Here is a 20802-nt window from a genome sequence, read left to right on the forward strand (position 1 = left end):
AAGAGGGCCAAAGCACAGTATCAGTTAAAAGATTCAAGAAAAAAGACAAGGTACCTAGATATATAAAAAGACTAAGATTAAGACTGAAAACCGACGAAGAACTTGAGCAAGAAAACCAAGACGCCAGTAAATCTGATCAATCTCGAACAAACCCCAAAAGAAGAAGTGCCCGAATAAATAGACTGAACAATAAGTATCAGAGTCCTGAATGGACTTATCTGGTGTTGGAGGAATTTGAAAATTTTGATATAAGTGATGAAAGTGATGAACTGATTGCTGACTAGACTACTGAAGAAGAGGAACCAACCTGAACGTTGCCCTGTGTAAGCAACCTGTGCAGTGTTACAAAGAGGGGTTGAAAAACTTATTTTAAGCAAAAATGTCTGATTCCACTGTGAATGGAAGACCTAGACGAAATTGTTGTAAAACATGCTGCAAAGTATGTACATGTAGTATAGCCTTAGAACTGATAATATGGATAGGACTAACCATAACTATTCCTTACATGATGAGTAAAGATATTAATTTGTACCCTACTAAACCAGTGACAAAAGACACAGAAGAGCTGCAAACGAAAGATACACCACAAAGAGTAGAGACACAAGAGAAAGCACTTAGCCTTGGACAAACTGGAATGGACTTAGATGCATCAGATGAGGAAGGACTACATTATCACAGAATCAAGAATAAAACTCATTTAAATGTATTTGCAAACTTGTTAGTACACTACGTAGAAGCATTGGAAATAGAAGGCTGTTACGTCTGTATGAAGCTACCTACTTCAGTAGCTGAGGGTGTGACCTATCATCATTTACCACTAACCTATGGAATTTCCTGTAGTATTTTAGCTAGTTTGTTCTATAAAAGAAGACCGTTACAGTATTATTATTATTTTTATTTTGTTTTATTTTGTTTGTCCTCATATTGCGAAAATTCTATGTGTATAGAAATTCGGGTCTCTGCCTCTGTACTTTTGTACCGTCACTGCCCCTTGGTCTCTCTTAGTTGGGGAGTTTCCCTTATTTCACTGTATCAGAGGAGCCCCTTTAAGCCATTTACATATTAACATTTCTGCTGTCGGGGGGAGGGGAGCTAGTCACCTTGGCTACTCTATGAGTATTGTACTCATCAACCAGAAGATGCTTTCGCATTAATCATGGGACCGTATGCTCTGCCTTACATTGGAGGTCAGGTGGTTTTCCATGATTTCCCAGTATTTATATCTCTTGCTAGCTTTCCCTCTTCTATCTAGTCTGTTTATCTTGAGGGCTGAATTCATCCACTCTCCATGTGTTGGAGGTGATGGCCCAATCCACTTCATACAAATCTACCTCCTTGCTATCACCATTAATATGAAGAGTAAATTTGCTTCACTTACTGTTAGTTTATGCCCTTCTCCTGCGTTGCCAATCCCAAAGAGAATAAGACTTGTACTTACGTTTAGTTGTCTTTGAAAAATCGAGCTTAGAGTCTTACCAACTTCTTCCCAGAAATTTTCCAGGGATGGGCAGTTCCAGAACATGTGGACATCGTCTGCTCTCTCTTCTCCACATTTAGGGCACTTTTTCACTCCTGCATTTTTAAATTTTGATAGTCTTTTCGGTGTCCAGTATGCCCTGTGTAGTGTGTAAAGATGATTTCTTTTCAAGGCAGCTGATTTTAGTGTTGACCAACATTTCTTTAAAGACTCTTCCCATATTCTGCCTAGATCTACCGTAGGCAGGTCTCTCCCCCAAATTTGATCTTCAGTCTGAATATTTTCGTCTCCTGCCATTATAAAGGTTCAGTACCACTTTGCAATTTCCTTATTTATGGGTAAAAATTTTATCATTTCTTTTTCTAGATTTTTACTGTCTTTGTCATATGCCGGAATTGTTTTTGCCCAACTGTTTAGTTGATAGAACTTAAATTTTGAGACTGTCCCGTTGGAAATCGTGTATGGTTCTTCCCAGGAGATTAGTGTTGATCAGTTTAAAAGTTGGCCCCAGTATTTAATGTCAGCTTGTTTCAGAGGGTTAGCCATAGCGTCTTTTAAGCAATCCGGGGTTCCTGGTGAATCCCATACTGGTGCCATTGAGCCGTAATAGGGAATATTTAGGATTGTTCTAATTTGGAGCCATAATTTGGCTGCCTCCTTTAGTATCTTTAGTTTGATTTTTTTGAAGTACTTTAGGTGTCCAAACTTGAAAAGAAAATGGTCCTCAGATTCTGTCATTGCCTGTAAATGTTCCGGGTAATATTGATGAATTTTTAAAAGTGTTCGCATATTTTTAAAGTGAAATGCCCTGTGATATTCCGCCAGGTCTGGGCTTGCTATCCCTCCGTTCTCTTTTTTCTCCTGAGTTTTTTCCATGATATTCTTGTTCCTTTAGAGGCCCATATGAAGCTAGTGATTTCCCCCTGCAAATTATTTAGTGCGTCTTTTTTAAATTCTAGCGGAATGGTATTAAAGAGGTATGTATATTTAGGTAGCACAGTCATTTTTATGATGTTAGACCTCCTTATAAAACTTAAGGGTAGGCTGGACCACATTTCCTTACCTCACGTGCCACTCTGTTTAGATTATTCTGTGCAATTTTGTCTAGGTCCTGACTCACCGAAATACCCAGGTATTTTATCTCTTGCCTGATGTTTGGGCTGTTGAAGTGTGTGTTCCATGTCATAATTTCTGTTTTGGTGTGGTTAACTAAATATCCTGAGACCTCTCCAAAGTTGTTTAAGATTTTTTCTATGGCTAGCTTAGAGCTGGCATAGTTATCTGTGAATAGCATCAGGTCATCTGCGTAAAGTGCAATCTTTTTTTTCCCATCCCTGATGTTTAAAGGGGGTTATTTCATTGTTGTTTCTAAGTTTGTTTGCTAATGGCTCGATATATAGATTAAAAAGCAAGGGAGAAAGGGGGCATCCCTGTCTGGTGCCTCTTTCTATTCTGATGTCATTTGTAAGATTGCCATTGACCAGAATTTTGGATCTTGGAGTTTTATAAATTTCTCCTACGGCATGTAAAAAGAAGTTACCTAGATTATTTTTTCTCATTATTTTATTTAAAAAAGCCCAGTTTACTCTGTCAAATGCCTTAGCGGCATCGACAGTTAGTATCGTTAGAGGGATCTTCTTTAGTGTGGCAATATCTATGGCACTCAGAGGTTTGTGTGTAAGTTCGTGCAGTTGTCTTCCTTTTGTAAAGCCTTTCTGGTCTAGGTGTATAAGCTGGGGCATGAGTCTTCCCAGTCTAGCTGCCATTATCTTTGTAAATATTTTATAGTCTGCGTTGAGCAGAGATATCTGGCGGTAGGATTCGCATTTTGTAGGGTCTTTTCCTGGTTTTAAGATGATCGTTATTACCGCGTCGTTCCAAGAATCAGGCAGCTTGTCATGTTGTTTGAAAGACAGATTTACCAGCTCCGTTATATATGGGGATAGAGTTTCCATTAAAGTCATGTAAAGCTCATTTGGCAAAGCGTCTGGGCCTGCGGCTTTACCTTTCTTCCGGTGTTCTTATTACGTTCTTTACCTCGGTGATTGTGATTTCTTTATTTAGCTCATCTTTCTCATCTTCAGTTAAGGCTAAAAACGATATGTCTCCTAAGTAATCCTCTATCTGTTCCTCAGTTGGGCTAATGTCTTTGGTGTATAGTTCAGAGAACAAAGTCGCAAATTCTCTTATAATTGCATCTTCCTCTGTGATCAAACTTGGTTGATCATGTTGCTTTAGGCCCTTTACTTTATTTCTTGCCATGTCTGTCTTTAACTTCCATGCATGCCATTTTCCGCAGCCTTCTCCATACTCGTGATTTGCCAACTTGCTTTCTTCCCATTTTATTCGTACTCTATCCTCAAGAATATCACTTAGGGAGTCTTTCTGTTTTTGTCTGTCCTTTTGTAGGTTTTCTTTCTTATCTAGTTCTCTTTCCACTAATATTTGGGTATCTAGGGTGTTTATACTTTTTTCCAGATCTGTTATCTCTTGCCTCATTTTCTTAGATTTATATGTTCCTAAGTAAGTAGCTTGCCCCTTATCACGGCCTTATATGCATTCGAGGTAATTGTTTTGTTGTACCTATTTTATTGTTTTCAAAAAAGTTTTCTGTTTCTGTTCTAAGTTCCTGTACGATTTGCTGGTCTAATAACATAGCCCTTTCAACTGTAAATCTCTTTTGCGTTTGAACTGCATTTATTTGAACAGTTAGCTGTACAGAGGAATGGTCTGATAGGTGGGCTGGTATGTGGATTAAGTTAGTTACACTTTCCAGTAAGCTTCTATCTATCAAGAAGTAGTCTATTCTTGACCTGTGTCCTAGCTTTTTGTTATGTAGTGTGTAAGGCTGACTTTTGTCTCCTTTTTCCCTTCATATATCTATCAGATCTAAGTCTGTTCTATATATTCCAATCCACTCCCTCATTTTCGGTAAATTGGGTTGCCTTCCTGGGGGGGACCGGTCTACTCTAGGATCTAATATTAGGTTAAAGTCTCCTCCCAGGATTACCGGGGTAGTGGCTGATAACAGGTGTGTGTATAAATTTTGGAGGGGCTCGGGGTCATCAAGATTAGGGCCGTAGTAGCCTGCTATTGTATATGAGGTGTTTCCCATTTTTATTCTAGCTAGTGCCCACCTACCCTTACTGTCTACTTCCGAGGATTCCATGATTGCTTTTATTGATTTTTTGACGATAATGGCTACTTCTTTGATGTTGCACCCTTGGTTTGTACAAACGTACGTATCGACCCATCTTAGGTTTTTCATTGCCTGATCCCATTCCTCTTTTAGAAGATGCATCTCTTGTAAGATAATGATCTCACTTTCAGCTGTCTTGAGGTATTCTAGGATTTTATTTCTCCTACTTTTTGTCCTCATGCCATTTACATTCCAGCAGAGTATTTTAATTCTTTTACAAATTTCTCCCATCTATCATGTTTGTTGTTAGTGCATTTTGGTTGCAAATACCAGATGTTTTGGTAGGGGCTTCGACTTTGCGTTCCTTCCATTTTTTCCAATATTTGAGGATTTTTTTTAGTTTTTTTCCCTATTTTGCTCCCCACCCATTTTTTGTTTTCTGAGTTTTTTTTGTTTTTGTACTCTGTCCTTATCCTCCCTGGGGAAGCCTCCTTCTTTTCTTGGGGTTTTCATCTTAACCCCTTTGTAGCTCCTTGACTCTTGACTTGACTTGTGTGTGGTGTTTTTTGCTTATCGCGCCCTACACCGACCTATTCTATGTGTTCTAGTATGCGCTTTTTTTTTGTTTCATCTTGAAATCATTTTTAGTTTGTGGGATCTTCCATCCTGATATTGTCTCGCATTAGCTCGAGAAGACTTTTCACCTCTTCAGGATCTCTAATGTTCCTCATTTTATTGTGCCACATGATTCTTAACGAGGGTGGAAACTTCATTTGCACTGTAGCACCCAATGATTGTAGTTCTGGCATGAGTTTCCCCAACTCCCATTGCCTGTCTTGTGATGCTTTTGACATGTCGGACCTGATCCTGAAGGGTCCATGAGCCTTTACTGAAGTTACCTTTTTTCAGGGCCTCACCGAGAATCTTCTCTTTTAATGTGTAAGTTTTAAAGTTAATGAGTATTTTCCTAGGTGTTTTCCTTTCTTTATTTTTTCCGAATGGGTCTCTATGAACTCTTTGCACGTCTTCCTCTAATTGCTTTGCATCAATCCAGGGAAAATGTTCGACCAGGAGTTCTACAATAAATTTCTTGATGTCGGTCCCTTCTTCATTCTCTGGCACATTTAGGATTCGTATGTTGTTTTTCCTGGCTTGATTTTCAAGCGATTCCAGCTTCTCGCTCATATATTTCCCCTCCTGTTTTAATGTGCTTAACTCTTTCCGGTTGCTTTCCACCCTTTTGTTCAAGGCACTTACTTCTCCTTCCACAGCTGTCACTCTTACTCCTAGTGCATTTAGTTTACAGTCCAACTTCTCGCATACTTCTTGAATTTTGAACTGGTAAACTTGTCTCTCATCTCAGTCCATATTCTCTCCAGAAACTCATTCGTCTGATTTTTAGAACTTGCTTTTTCAGCCTCTTGTGTCTTTTGCACGACCACAGTCTCGATTTCCTCATTCCTCTCCATTTGTTCGTTATTTTTGTCCTGAGTACTTTTTGCTGTGGCTGCCTCTGCCATGTTTTCAGATATAGGGATAGTTACTAATTTCTCTATGAACTGCGTATGCGTATGGCTTTTATCCTCTGTATTCTTTGGCGCTGCTCTGTTGATATTTGGCGCCTTCTGAAGTTCTTTAGGGCTCTCGTTTTGAAATGTAAGAGCAGTTACTATTGTGGGGAATTGATTATTTTGTAACTGTGCTAGTACAAGCTCAGGACTTTCTGATAAGGGTTCAAGCTGATTCGCCTTGTCCCTTACCGTGTGTGACTGCAGTTGTTTTTGGACTTTAAAAAAAGTTCTGATCGCGGCCGGGTAGGACGCCCGGTCGGAGAGCTCCGCGACTCCAGCTTGAGGTCCGCGAGAAAACTGCGCTAGACTACACCGCCACCATCAGGAAATGAGCTACAGTAGACTGTAAGAATATAGACCTATCAGAGGTCCTGGGCGAATAAGAAACATGAATATCGGCATATTCTCCGAGGTGTACGGAACAACGACATAAAAGAAATGATTGTTTACCTGGTCCCCGACGGACTCCCGCCACGGAGGGAGTTTGAAATCCCCCATGCGTGGAGTGTGAGGAGCGGCACGGCTGGTTACACGGGAGTCTGGGCAGCAGCAGGAAGAGCTGGAGCGACCTGCAGGAAGGCTTCCAGGAGGCTTGGCTTTCAGTTTCGGGGCATAAGCGCAGAGAAAAGCCGGAGCTGGATTCGTTTTCACGCGAGGAGCACAAGAGAGGGAGTGCAAGCTGGAAAGCCCCAGTTTCAAAGTTAAACATTACTTCCAGCACAAAGAAGCATATCGTTGACCCCCTTACCACCCACTTTGGAAACAACGAGGAAGATTACACCTTATCACAACACATGAGCGAGGTACTGGGAAAGAGAGAGGAGGGGGGTGAGGAAGGGAGATTTGGAGAAAGCAGAGAAAGCAGAGAAGCAGTGCAGGATAAAGATATAACTACTGGGCACAAGAACTTGGGGGCTCTAATTACAGGAAATAAAAGAGGCGTAGAAGGAAAAAGGGGACCGCTGAACGTAGTATCCAGCTATAGCCTTAGAAACAGAAACTTTCTTAAACAGGAGCAGTATCCAAAGAACATTACTCCAAGGGAAGTTAATGAAAGAAAAACTTAAAAGACTAAAAGGACGCCCCAAGAAACGACCAAAAATAACACTGACAGTGGGAAACAAATTGCTGAAGATAAAATTGACTCAGCCCTGAAAAGTAAGCTCAAGATTACCCCCTCTTTAAGAACTTTTTTTAAGGACCGTTACAGTATTATTACTCTAACTCAGACGTGATATTTTCTGAACTTCCTATACGTGGAAATCTGAATCCTGTACATACCAAGAGTGATGTAACACGTTATATGGGAGAATACTTTCTAACCATAGGTACAATAGATTTAGGTGAAGCACATAGAGATAACTTAACATGTTCATTACATGAACAAGAAAAAATGTTTCTAAATATGGCAGAGAAAAGAAGAGAAAGTTTCCAAAGAAAAGCGAAAGATAAAAGACAGAAAACTCCTAAGTGGGCTGAAAACATGGGGAGCACCTCAAATGGTGGAGCAAATTCTGCATTGTTACTGGATTTCGAAAAGAAAGGGAAACTTTGTCTTCACAGAGAAAAGACTAGTTATTATAATAACATTTATTGGTTCCAGTGAATGCAAACACAATTACAAAGTAATTGGAGGTTCGGGTTTCAAAAATGGGTCAGAACCTGTGTTTCCCGGAATTTATTATATATGTGGAAACAAGACTTATTTCAAATTGCCACTTCACTGGTATTGAAGCTGCTATTTTGGAATTGTCTTCCCAAAAATACACCATGTGAATGAAGTCGCTGGAAGCAATGAAAACACTAATGGATTAGTGCGTAGTAAAATAGAAAGTGTAGGAGAAATATTAGGTGATATATTTAGTGCATTGATACCTGCAGTGGGAGTGACTCTGAATACACACAGAATCTGCAAATTATCTACAGTAGTAGATCGGTTATCAACTGACACTGCTGCAGATTTCCTGATGGTCAATACCAAAATGGTTGCGATCAGATCTATGGTTTTACAGAATAGACTTGCTCTTGACACTTTATTAGCAAAAGAGGGTGGAGTCTGTAGAATGTTGAAAGCGCAACATTGTTGCACTTGCATTCCTGACAAAAGTGTTGAAATTAAGAAATAAGTGAGAAACATAACTAATTTTGAAAAGGAGCTCAAACCACTGGAGGTTGACAGTGCCTGGAAGAGACTAACTGATGGTCTCTCCTCTGTAGGTAATTGGTTTTCTAACCTAGGTAAAAGTCTTGTGAGCAAAATACTGATGCCAATAGTAGGAATAGGTTTAATTGTGCTAATTATAGTAATTTGCTGCAAATGTCGAAAACACAAAAAGAAGTATGTTGTGAATAAGAGAGGAATGAAACGGAATGTTGATGAACTTGAATTAGAAGAGTTGAATAATCAGATCTATAAGAAAATGAAAAATTATCATCCAAATAAGGATGCAGAAAATAGGCTGAACAAAAAGTTTGAGGAAATTGAATTGGGTGAAATGTGAAAAGTTGGCATCTGGTTCCATTAATAGTGATGATAGTAAAGATCATCAAAGAGGGGATTGATGGAGCAAGTATTCGCACGTTAAGCGACTTGCTTGTATCAAGAACCTCAAATAACCTTAATAGACTAAATCAACCTGTTTTGTGTTACTAATATTGCACATTTTACACTACACGGGGTGTCCCAGAGATGCTTGCCTATGTGTTTTCTAAAACTTAATATGCTTGCCACTAAAAATGGCTGCTGCTTTGCGGGAATTTAGTCTGCTCATGCGTCGGTCATACCCATGTGATGTGACGCACTTGCAGTTCTGGTGGGAATTTGTTGCTCATGCGCAATACAGCTAAAGATGGCTGCTTTGTTTTCTCACATGCTCCCAGCTTGCATTGCCGCTTTTGCAAAGCCGTTTGTTCTGCACTTACCCTAATGCAATAGTTATTATAAAGTAACGGATATAGTATAGCCATTTCATGGTATACAGTGTAATCTTTTATTCTGTGTTTCTAAATTGTTTTCACTTGCTTTTCATGTATCATATTCTTTGGGCCTGGGAGGTGCTTGTTACTCCATTTTTTGAAGCTCGTATGGTCACAGTCACGTGATGGGGGAAAAGAAAGCCATGCAGCAGTGGAACCCAACCAGCTGGCAGCCTCGCCCAAGATGCTCCTGGGAACCGGCCTGTAACCCAGCAAGACGAAGCTGACTTGTACCTGAATTCCCGACATTTGTAATAAACTGCTGTATACTCTATTGTTCTCTGTAAAACATATGCCATGGGAAACTAGAATGTAAGGGGTGGGTACAAAAATGAATATTAAGCCTGAGAAAGTCTAAAAAATAGGTGTGATGACTTAACCTCCTCCTTTGTCCATTCAGAACTTGGGAATCCTTTCACTAGCAAACATTGCTGGGTGCTACACTGACCCGAAAAACAGTATAACTAGCCTAGGTTTAGCTAGAGAAATTGTCCGACTTGTCCGAATAGCTGACCTGTCACTGACCCAACGCACTCTATAGGTGACTGATACACAGAGCTGCGGAGTACTCTGTCCTTATTTTCCACAGACCCAGTTGGGGTTTTGGGAACCTTAAGTGCTGGCGAAGCAATTTGCTAGGAGATTCGAGAACCCAATCGGGGTTATTGGCAGATTCCTTGCAGAGAGGGATTAGCACAGGCGTTGCCACCGAAGCTGCAGGTGTTGGTCGTACCCTTTGGTGAACCCGGTCCTGATCCAAAACCTGGTGTTATCCTGTCGTGACTGTCCATGAGCTGTACCTGCTTGCCTACTTGCAACCTAAGTCCTTGAGGGTCCTTTCCCGTCTTTTCCGACTTTCCCGTGGCCAGGGTTAGTCTTCAATCTATCCTAGGTAAATATAATCTGTGTGGGTGTTCGTTTTTTCTAAACTTCCTTTCTAACGTCTCGAATAAAGCATAGTTGCATACGTTCTTTTTTCTCCCCTGTCTTTCTATAAATGAGATTTTCATGCATTATTGTCTATTAGCATGTTCCACTTTTCTACCTACCTTTAGTCAAATACTAAATAGTTTGCATATATAGTTTGTTCCATTCTTACCCTCCCTATAGAGAATAAGCACATCTGGATAAATCAAATTGCATAAGTTTCATTTCCTCTGAACCGTTCGTGAGTTTCGAAAGTCTACTTTGATAAGTATGTTCCCTTTCTTTACCCGCCTTTAGTGAAGTTGTGAAAGTCTGTTAATCAAAAATAGCGTGTTCCTTATTTCTCCTTCCCTTTGTTTTTCGATTTCTAAATGATTCTTACCCTCATTCATAGCTATACGATATTTCTAATTCTAGTTATAGACAGTTTGATCTGTGTAAATCTGTGGCTCATGGCATATGATGATGAAGATGATTAGATAAAGGTTTTCAATACTTCTTGAGTCTGTGGTCATTATAAAGAGTACAAACATTATCCAATTGTATATGGTATTGTGTTGTCTACTTACTCCACAGCTAGCTCCTTGATCCATTGTGATCTTAGGTACCTGTTTCGAGGATTGGTAAGTCAGGTACACGGGAAAAAACAGAAAGGAACTGAATTGCTGATAGTAGTGTGTAGGTTACCTGATTAAAATATAATGAAAATATTTTTTATGGGCCCAAGTGTGCATTATTTGGTAATAAAGTTAGTCGGGTGACCTGCGCGGTCTATCAGTAACACCCAGTCTCATTAGCTGGGTTACTGCTCGAGGGTCACAAGTCCAATGTCCATGTCCCCATGTTAGTTTAACTGTCTCACAATCAGAATCACACAGTATCTGTGGCTGTGTCCCAGTGGCACTGGTGAAATTCCAAATGTTGGTGCTAGGGTTAGTATGTATTTAAACATATATATGTACCGGTTTTCTGTGCCAATGTACCCATATCAGTGTTCTTCTGAGTTTTCCTGGATACGTGCCCACCTAATTGGTATTTATATGCAAGTGTTCGTGTCCCAGCGCCCATCCCTCTTCCCCCACAGTTTCCTTGAGTCAGTGTTGGTGGTCAATTGGCAGTGGCCCACAATCAGTGCCTTCACACTGTTGACTCTGTGGTGCATTACTTCCTAGGGTGGGTATCCATACGTTGTAGCATCTCCGTGCCAGTGTCTCAGTGTTGGTGTTTTTGTGTGAGAATCTCAGCATCAGTGTTTGTAGGTTTATCAGGGTTCCTGGGTGAAAGACCCAAGTCAATGTTGGTTCATGAATCAGTATCCCTAGGTTTGCTCTCTCTGTCAGTTTCCTCATCTATCCCAGTATTAGTGTCCGAGCATCAATGCCCCCATGCCACTTTCTCTATGTCATGGTCAATTAGCCTACTTCAGCATCCCAATGTCAATGTCTCCATGTTAGTTTCAGGATCTCTGTGTCATTCTCTTTTTCTCCCTTCGTCCGTGCCTGTGTGAACGGTGACGTGAGTGATTGAGGAATAACAACAGGCTTAGAGCCCATTCACAAAGCTCAAGAGCATTAGCATAACCAATAGGTCATATCGTTGGGACCTTATAAGTGTTTAGCCATGCAGCACATTATCCCCCACTGGGAAAATTTATGTAATGTAACTAGTGCTTATGTAAAGCACTTTGATAACTTCATTTGCGCTACATAAAAAGAAGGGAAAAAAGGAAAGGAAAAGTGTTTGCAGGTTCCTGAGGTGGGGGGAGCGAAAAGATGCACTCTGTAGAGTGAATAAATAAAGCGTGTTTAGGCAATTTGGCTGGAGTTGATTAGGAGGGGGGGGGGGCGACGGTAGAGGTGTGAGATGAGCAGGTAGTTAGGTGCTCCAAAGTGAAGAGCCCTGCACACAGTGGAATCTGCCTCCATGGTTCCTGGCTCAGGCTGGGATGGTGAGAAGTTTGTTTTGAGTGGCAGATTTCAGGGAGGGATAGTAAAAAGCCTGGATACCTAACAGAAGTAATCTGAGGTTCGTTTTTGGATTAGCAGACAGGTAAAGCATGGAACTTTGGAATCTCTTCTTTCATGAACAGAAGGTTCACAAAAACATAAGCCGGGTCGCACCGTTCTATAAACTCAGAGAATGCTGAGCACATTATTAGGGACGCTAGTAAAAACAAGCACTGGCAAAGTCAATAGCACTTGCCTTTGTGACCTATTGGCTCTCCCAATGCTTTTACTTCATTCTGTACAGCATGAACTAAATAATAAACCAGCACGCACAGTGCAATGGGCGAACATCAAAAGAAACTAGGGACAGAGGGAGGAGGATGGAAGGGGTTAACAAGATAGGGGTGAAATGGGAAGGGACAGGAGGAGTCAGCAAGATGATGGAGAGCGAAGGAGGGAGAGGCAAGGAAGATGATGGAGAGTGGGGAGGGAGCAGCACAGCCACTAACATCAGTAGAATTGACTGTGGATTTAAGTCACTCGACACATGTCCACAAACCTGTTAAAGGGAACCGCATATTGCTGAAACCATTTGTAATTTGTCACATGTAAATACTATCAGAGTTATACATAATTCATGAATGTGAACACATCATGCTATAGAGAAGAAACACATTTGGTCTCCATCATCTGGTCTTCCTGCACCCAATGATCTCTGAAAAGAGGCGAGGGGACAGACAGGTGTTGTGCACCCCCAGAGTACAGGAGCCAAACTGCAAAAACGTTACAAAAAATGTAATTTTTTTACCACCCAACCCAAACATAGTTTTTATACGTACTGCTTAGACCTGGCATTTGTGAGTACAAAATGTCACTGCACGAGGACAAAGTTTATTTCGTTCTGTACCAGTGCATTCAGCAACGACATAAGCTAGTTGGTGAACCCTAGAGTGAATCCCAGGTCAGCCCTCGGCATTATGTGTGTCCCTGGGGAAAGACCAGTCCTCTCTGTAGTCTTCATAAAAGTAACTTTCAGTGGTATTGAGTTTTGAACCCTTCTCACACCCTCTTTTAATGACATGTGTTGGTCTCGCCAGAAAGATTACCTCCAGAAACAGATATTTTAGAAACAGAAACATGTCTCCATTAAAAGCGGGGAACCAAAAGGGTTAACAAACAATGCACTGTACACCACAATGGCACTGGCCCCCCAAGCAAAAGTTGAAACAAGTATCTCAGTGATGCAACCCCCTCTCCATCCACCGTTTGGTAAGGATCGTTCTTGCCACGTGGACAGGATCCTCTGAAGGCTGCACTAACACAGCTAGGCTCGTCCTCTGGAAACCCTTTGTTTTTAATCATCCCGTTTTTTGTCATTCTTATCTAATTTCTTTTTTCACTGTTATCCCCTGCTTTTAAACCCCCGCTCGCATTCTTGCACCTTAATTGGCTCCTCGCCGCTACTTTGCGGGCCGGTCCCTCGCGCTCAGGATTTGGTGAGCGCCATCTTGGGTGGGTGCAGGGAAACGCTGGACACTCCCGCGCTCTAGCAGTCAGGAGGACTGGCTAGAGCTCTACTTAAACCGGTCATGATGACGCGCAGCGTGTGCGCACAGCGCGTTCGCTGCAGCCACGCCGGAGTCACGCCAGAGTCCAGCCCATCTGCGCCCGTCCGCGCTGAGGACGGGCTGGATGGCTGGACTGCTGGTCAGGATAAGGTAGGCTCTCACTCATTGAAATACTCCTTACAGGATGTATTTCGGCTCAAACCTCCACTAGCACCTTGCTTCCATCGGTGCACCCCGGAAGACTTCCTACTACCCTTGGGGTGTGGTTGCTTTCAGGTAGACTCGGGGGGTCCCAACCTACCCTCCCCCCCTCTCCTCCGGAGCCCTGCTCTCCGCTGGGACTCAGCGTGTCGAGCGAAAACGGTTTTCTTATTAACGCCCGCTCACTCATTAAAAACAATATAGTTTTTAAGGAGCTCGTTTTAGAAAGGAAACCCTCCTGGGTCTTTATTACTGAAACTTGGGCTAAAGACTCTTCAGGTCCTGATCTTGTGGAAGAGGTCCCTGAGGGCTACTGCTTAGCACGGCAGGACAGAATAGGCCGAGTTGGTGGTGGCCTGGCTATCCTGTATAAAGACAGGTTTCATTGCCACACTATACCTCTCTCTGACCCCCAAGGATGTGTTCCAAGTACTATACTTTTCCCTGTCCGACTCTTCTAATCCCGCGTTCAATGGGATTTTTTATCGTCCTCCCGGCCCCAGAGTAGATTTTGGGCTGAAATTGCTTCAGGTTTTGGAACCTTATTTTGGCCGCCAAAATCTCACTATTCTAGGTGATTTCAGTTTTCACTTAGAGCTGCTGGAGGCCCATGACACTATTTCCCTGCTGGTTGTTATGTCAGCCTGTGGACTCACCCAATTGGTGAAAGGACCCACCCACCGAGCGGGGCACACGCTCGATGGAATTTTTTTCTAACGATCAGAGGCTGACAGTTACCAACCCCCTCCATCTCTCATGGTCGGATCATTTGGCCGTTCCCTTTAATCTGACCCATCCGATCCAGGACACTATTAGAAGGGTCCCGTGTACAATGGAAGTACGAAGGAATTTCAAAAACATCAGGGAAGACTCTTTCCATCCGTGGATATCTAGTCTGTCCACTACTCAGGAGATGGACACTCCTTCAGCGGTTTTACAATACGAAAATATCATCTCGGAGGCCCTGGATGAACTGGCTCCTGCTAGGTCTTGTTATTCAGCCACGAAAAGACCTTCAGCTCCCTGGTTCTCAGAACAACTAAGGCTACTTAGACAAGAAGTAAGGAGACAGGAGCGCCTATGGCACTCCAGCTGGGACCTTAATGATAGAGAAGCCCATAAGATCCTGCTAAAAAGATACAAGCTGGAAGTGATTAAGACCAAACAAGAATACTTTACGGCCCTCACATCCTCACTTTCATCTCCTAGAGAGCTCTTCAGGATTGTTGATTCTCTTACTTCTCTCTAGATCCCAGACCCGGTGGTTGCATCTCAGGAGCTCTGCAACAAGATAGCCTCCTTCTTTCAGTCCAAAATTTCGGACATTTACATTGCCTTGGAGTCACAAAGATCCTCTACCGCTGAGCCTCCGGTGCCCGCTGTCTTGGAGTCTAATTTTGTATAACTACCTCGGCTCGTGGGTCTGGAATCCTTTCCCCCTCTCTCTTGCCAAGATCTTGATATCCTTCTCAACAAAACTAAATCTGGCTCTCCGCTAGATGTCTGTCCGCTAAAGATCATCAAGCAGTGCAGAGAATCCCTCCTTCCCCCTTTGGTTGACATCATGAATAGGGCGATGAAGGAGGGCATTTTTCCCCAGCAGTGGAAAAATGCGGTAGTAAAACCTCTGCTCAAGAAGCCCTCTCTTGACCCAGGGGTATTAAAAAACTTTCGCCCCATCTCACTGCTCCCGGCTTCCGCGAAGATGTTAGAAGCCCATCTAAATAAACATCTTGCTGCATTCGTGGAGAGTTCGGGCTGTTTGGATCTTTCCCAGCACGGATTCAGGAGGGAACCTAGCACCGAGTCTGCCCTCACCATAGTGCTTGATAACATCCGCACACGGGTAGATGGGGGACAGACCTCCCTCCTAATCCTTTTAGACCTCACGGCTGCCTTCGATACCCTATCTCCCTCGGTATTAACATCTCGACTGAAGGAGATCGGGGTCCGGGGGGCGGCCCTGGGACTCCTTTCCTCTTTTCTCGATCACAGAGAGCAAAGGATGATGCTGGGTCAGTTTCTATCTCCATCCCTGTCTGTGCAATGTGGGGTCCCTCAAGGGTCAGCGCTTAGTCCTACCCTTTTTAACATCTATGTGACCCCCCCTTGCCAGACTTATTAGATCTTTTGGGATGGAGGTAGTCTCCTATGCGGATGACACCCAGATCCTCGTCTCTCTCTCCCAGTCAGTTACGTTGACTGCCGCCAACTTTAGATCTTGCATGGAGGCAGTCGGCCAATGGATGATTCACAATTCATTGAAACTGAACGGGGAGAAGACTGAGGTGATGGTGTTTGGAGGAAAGGAAGAGATCTGGTCAGCTGAGTGGTGGCCGGATTCATTGGGTGCCTGCCCTGATCCTACCTCCTCAGCCAAAAACCTGGGGGTTATGATCGATCCTACCCTTAGCATGTGCCAACAGGTCAACAGGACTGTATCGACCTGTTGGGGTATCATCCATATACTAAGGAAAATCAGGCACTATCTCTCTTTACAGGCAAGAAAGCAATTGGCCGTTGCCCTCCTGGGCTCTCGTCTGGACTATTGCAATGCGCTGTATGCTGGACTGAATAAAAGTCAGCTACAGCGCTTGCAGGTGGTCCAGAACGCAGCAGCCAGATTTGTTCTCGATCTACCCCGACGTGCCTCTGCCACCGCTGCCCGGAAGCAGCTTCATTGGCTTCCCGTTGTGGACCGTATCCTTTTTAAGTCCATGTGTATGGTCTATAAGGCTTTAGCTAAAACCAGCCCTACTGGCATTGGATCTATTTTGTCCCACTATAATCCTGGCAGGAACCTTCGTTCCTCAAACAGACTTCTTCTTTCTGTTCCTCGCGTCCGGAAGACCAGATGGGGGGGTAAGGCTTTTTCCAATCTGGCCCCTAAATGGTGGAATGCTCTCCCTCTTGAATTAAGGTCTCTCCCCACTCTCCAAGCTTTTAGATCTGCCCTAAAGACCCACCTCTTTGTACGCGCGTACCTGTAGTGGTGCTTTGCATTTCTGACCTTTTTTGATAGGCGCCTTGACACCTTCGGGTTTAGTTGCGCGATACAAATTGCATAATAAATAAATAAATAAATAAATGAAGCCCGCAGGCATTTCACAGGCAACTGACTGTACATGCATTAAAAGAAGCAGCATAATTTAATCAACAAGGACGGAATGAGGTGAAGAAGACAGCACATGGAGAAACGGTAGGTGGTAGGGAGGGGAAAGCATTACACTTAATTCAACTATTAAAACACCATCTAAAAATAACAAGAGAGCATGGCGGGCATGAGGACAACTTAATCACAGCAAATTAAGTGATGAACCTTTAATCAAGCCGGCTCATGAAGTAAACAAAATAAGAACACTTCTCACTACAACCCAAGAACACAAGCAGCGATAGGCCAACAGAAAAAATGAGTATTCTCAAAGTTTACTAAATATCATGATGAGTAAGAGCGCATGTAACAGGGGCAGTTCTCAGGGGAGGACACAAAAGTCCAAAAGGAGGAACTAATAAGTCTATTCACCAAACAAAAGTCGACATTTACAAAGGACAGGAAGAGGAACCAATGAAAAAGATGAGCAGTGCTTAAAGCCCATATTGTAGATACTTACAACAAGGGGTGGTGAGGGACAGAGTCTCTGAATTAAGCAGAAAGCTCTCACCCAGTCAAGAGATCAGGGCTAGATCCAACACCGTTTTTTAGCTCACTGCACCATCCCAGTTTCAGAACCTGGCTGAATGCAAATTAGTCTGTTCCTGTCCCAGTGCATGATGGGAACAGGGCAAACCAAACTACAAAAGCCAATTCTTACACTGGGAAGGAAACAAGCTCCCGGGGACCGGTTTCTGGCATTACAGCCGTCTTCGGCCCGGTTTGCTTGAATCCTGATGGTGCAATGAGCAAGGGTCTCACATCTGAGAATACCCTTCCACGCTTAGGGTGGACAAAAATATTTACAACAAGGGGTGGTGAGGGACAGAGTCTCTGAATTAAGCAGAAAGCTCTCACCCAGTCAAGAGATCAGGGCTAGATCCAACACCGTTTTTTAGCTCACTGCACCATCCCAGTTTCAGAACCTGGCTGAATGCAAATTAGTCTGTTCCTGTCCCAGTGCATGATGGGAACAGGGCAAACCAAACTACAAAAGCCAATTCTTACACTGGGAAGGAAACAAGCTCCCGGGGACCGGTTTCTGGCATTACAGCCGTCTTCGGCCCGGTTTGCTTGAATCCTGATGGTGCAATGAGCAAGGGTCTCACATCTGAGAATACCCTTCCACGCTTAGGGTGCCAGAAACCGGTCCCCGGTAGCTTGTCTCCTTTCTGGTGAAGAATTGGCTTGGTAGTTTAGTCTGCCCTGTTCCCATGATGCACTGGGCCAGGGACAGACTGATTTGCATATAGCCAGGTTCTGAGCTCGGATGGGGCAGTGAGATAAATAACGGTGATGGATCAAGCCCTGATCTTTGGACTGGGTAAGAGTGGTCTGTTTAACTCAGACACTCTGTTCATCACCACCCCCTTTTTGTAAATCATTTTTGGCCACTATAGGTGTGGCAGGGTATACTCAGACATGAGTCCCTTTCTCACTGCTCCATCAGGATTCAAGCAAGCCGGGCCGAAGAAGGCTGAAATGCCAGAAACCGGTCCCCGGTAGCTTGTCTCCTTTCTGGTGAAGAATTGGCTTGGTAGTTTAGTCTGCCCTGTTCCCATGATGCACTGGGCCAGGGACAGACTGATTTGCATATAGCCAGGTTCTGAGCTCGGATGGGGCAGTGAGATAAATAACGGTGATGGATCAAGCCCTGATCTTTGGACTGGGTAAGAGTGGTCTGTTTAACTCAGACACTCTGTTCATCACCACCCCCTTTTTGTAAATCATATTGTAGATACAGCATGTCTCGAAGAGATAGCACATTCGCTGCCTAGGTGAGACCTAAAAATGGATGCTGAATGTTCACATTGCTTAAGCACATATCAACATGTTCAGGTTACATTCCAAGTAAGGAGGCATTCAAGAAGCTTTAAGGAACTTACAGCAATCACATATGTAAATGTTCCTTAAGTTAACATATCCCTGAAAACATGAACATTCATTTTAAAATGTTCAATGTATGCAAACGACGAACACGCAGTACTTACATTTTGACAGTAAGCATGTCAATCAGAAAAATGGTCAAAGCATGTACAGTGAAAAATCAGAAAATTCTCACTGAATCATGAAACTTGAAAAACATGCATGCATAATGTATACTAGCGGCCTGTGTTCTGTACACTTGGGAAAATTAGACACACAGCCATGAACAATCACTGAAATAAAAGCACTGGAAAAAACAATGTCTTGCTGTTTTTGAAAAATGCAATGATGCTCATAATTTGATTTCACTCAAAAGCTTAAAGTGTTACTTTAATGGAGCAGGCGGCACCTTAGGCTATTAGTAAGTAAAAAAAAAAGTGAGATGTTTTGAACATTTATGAATAAGCGATTTTCCATATGAAATGAAGGTGCTTGGTATTTGCAGTCATTTTGTTTCCGCATATCCCGCCTTTAGAGATGGCCAGATGCATTTGTATCAATACAGAATCTGGCATTCCAGGAGCAGGGAGAAGTGGGTGTGGAGTTTGATAGCAAATAACCTTAATATTGACCTGATGCAGAGCTGGGTAAAAGGTTGTGTACATACTAGTCTGTATGCTTTTTTACTACTTGTTCTCCCATTCCCTACTCAACATTTTTTGCAGAGAAAGTTTTTCGACTCATTGACATGACTGGAGAACTATTGCACTGACTCCGACACGTTGAGCATTCCAGTACAGGCACCTTAATACACACACATTTTGAATTGGTCACCAAAGCTGTTTCTACTCCTGTGAATGATTGCACATTGTAGAGACTTACAAACTGCAGGTTGGCACAGTATATGGGTGCAGAGCTGGGGGAGAGCGGTATTCTTACTACCTGAATGGTATTGTCAGAACTGGGGTTTCTAGTTGTCAGTCTGTATGCACCCTGTACAAGCAGGAACCCTCACTAGTTAGGATGAATAAAGCACACACCTAAGTTTTCCTGTTTTCACCCTCTGGTAGCTAGGCACAGAGCAGTCAGCCTGAACTACAGAGGCATTGTGTAAAGCATTTGTGCACACATACCGTAACACAGTAAAAATCCTGCAAAAGGACTCCACGCAAGTTTAGAAAACTAGGCAATAATTATTCAATCAAAACAAGACCAAAAGTACAAAAATCTAACATACATAAATCAAGATATCAATTTTAAAAGGTTTAAACAGTTCAGTCCATATAAAACTATGGATGTGTCACTTTTTACCGCAAAGTACCTGGGATGCATCAAAATAAATGATGAAATCAGGCACTGGAGAGGTGAGAGGGCAGAAAAGCTAAGCGATGCGTCTGTTCCTTAATATCAGAGAAGGTAATGCATCTATTCCTTACTTGCAGGGAAGGTGATGCGTCAGTTCCTTGCTCCCAGGGTAGGTGATGCATCAGTTCCATACTGCTAGGCAGTTCCTTACGGTGAGAGGTGATGTGGCAGTTTCTTACTACGAGTGGAGGTGATGCATCGTTTCTCCAGACACACAGGCTCGGTTCTCCTCTGAAGCACAGCTTTGATGTAGACTTGGAGCACAGGTGTTCTGCGTAGAAAATCCAACTGCACTGGGTCAATGCAGTGGCTGCAAAACAGGCACTGTGTCTGTTTTCCAGCTGTGATGCAGGTGATGTGTTGAAACTTCAGCCTCATAGTAGGCAGGACCGCCCCCACCACTAAGGCGGAGGAGCGTCACCCCACTGCTCTCAGAGGAGTGAAGAAAGGAAAAATAAAATGATAACTTTGTCAATATTTTATTTTTAGTAGCCTTGGGGATAGGAAATGGCGGACGGGGCTGTTGGCAGAGGGGGAGGAGTGGTGGGCACACTAAGTGCGGACAACTGTTTGGTCAGCCGTCTTGGGCCGTTCAAGCCGTCATTCACACTTTGT

This window comes from Lissotriton vulgaris, chromosome 11 (assembly GCF_964263255.1).
Source record: "Lissotriton vulgaris chromosome 11, aLisVul1.2, whole genome shotgun sequence".
Classification (NCBI taxonomy): Eukaryota; Metazoa; Chordata; class Amphibia; order Caudata; family Salamandridae; genus Lissotriton; species Lissotriton vulgaris.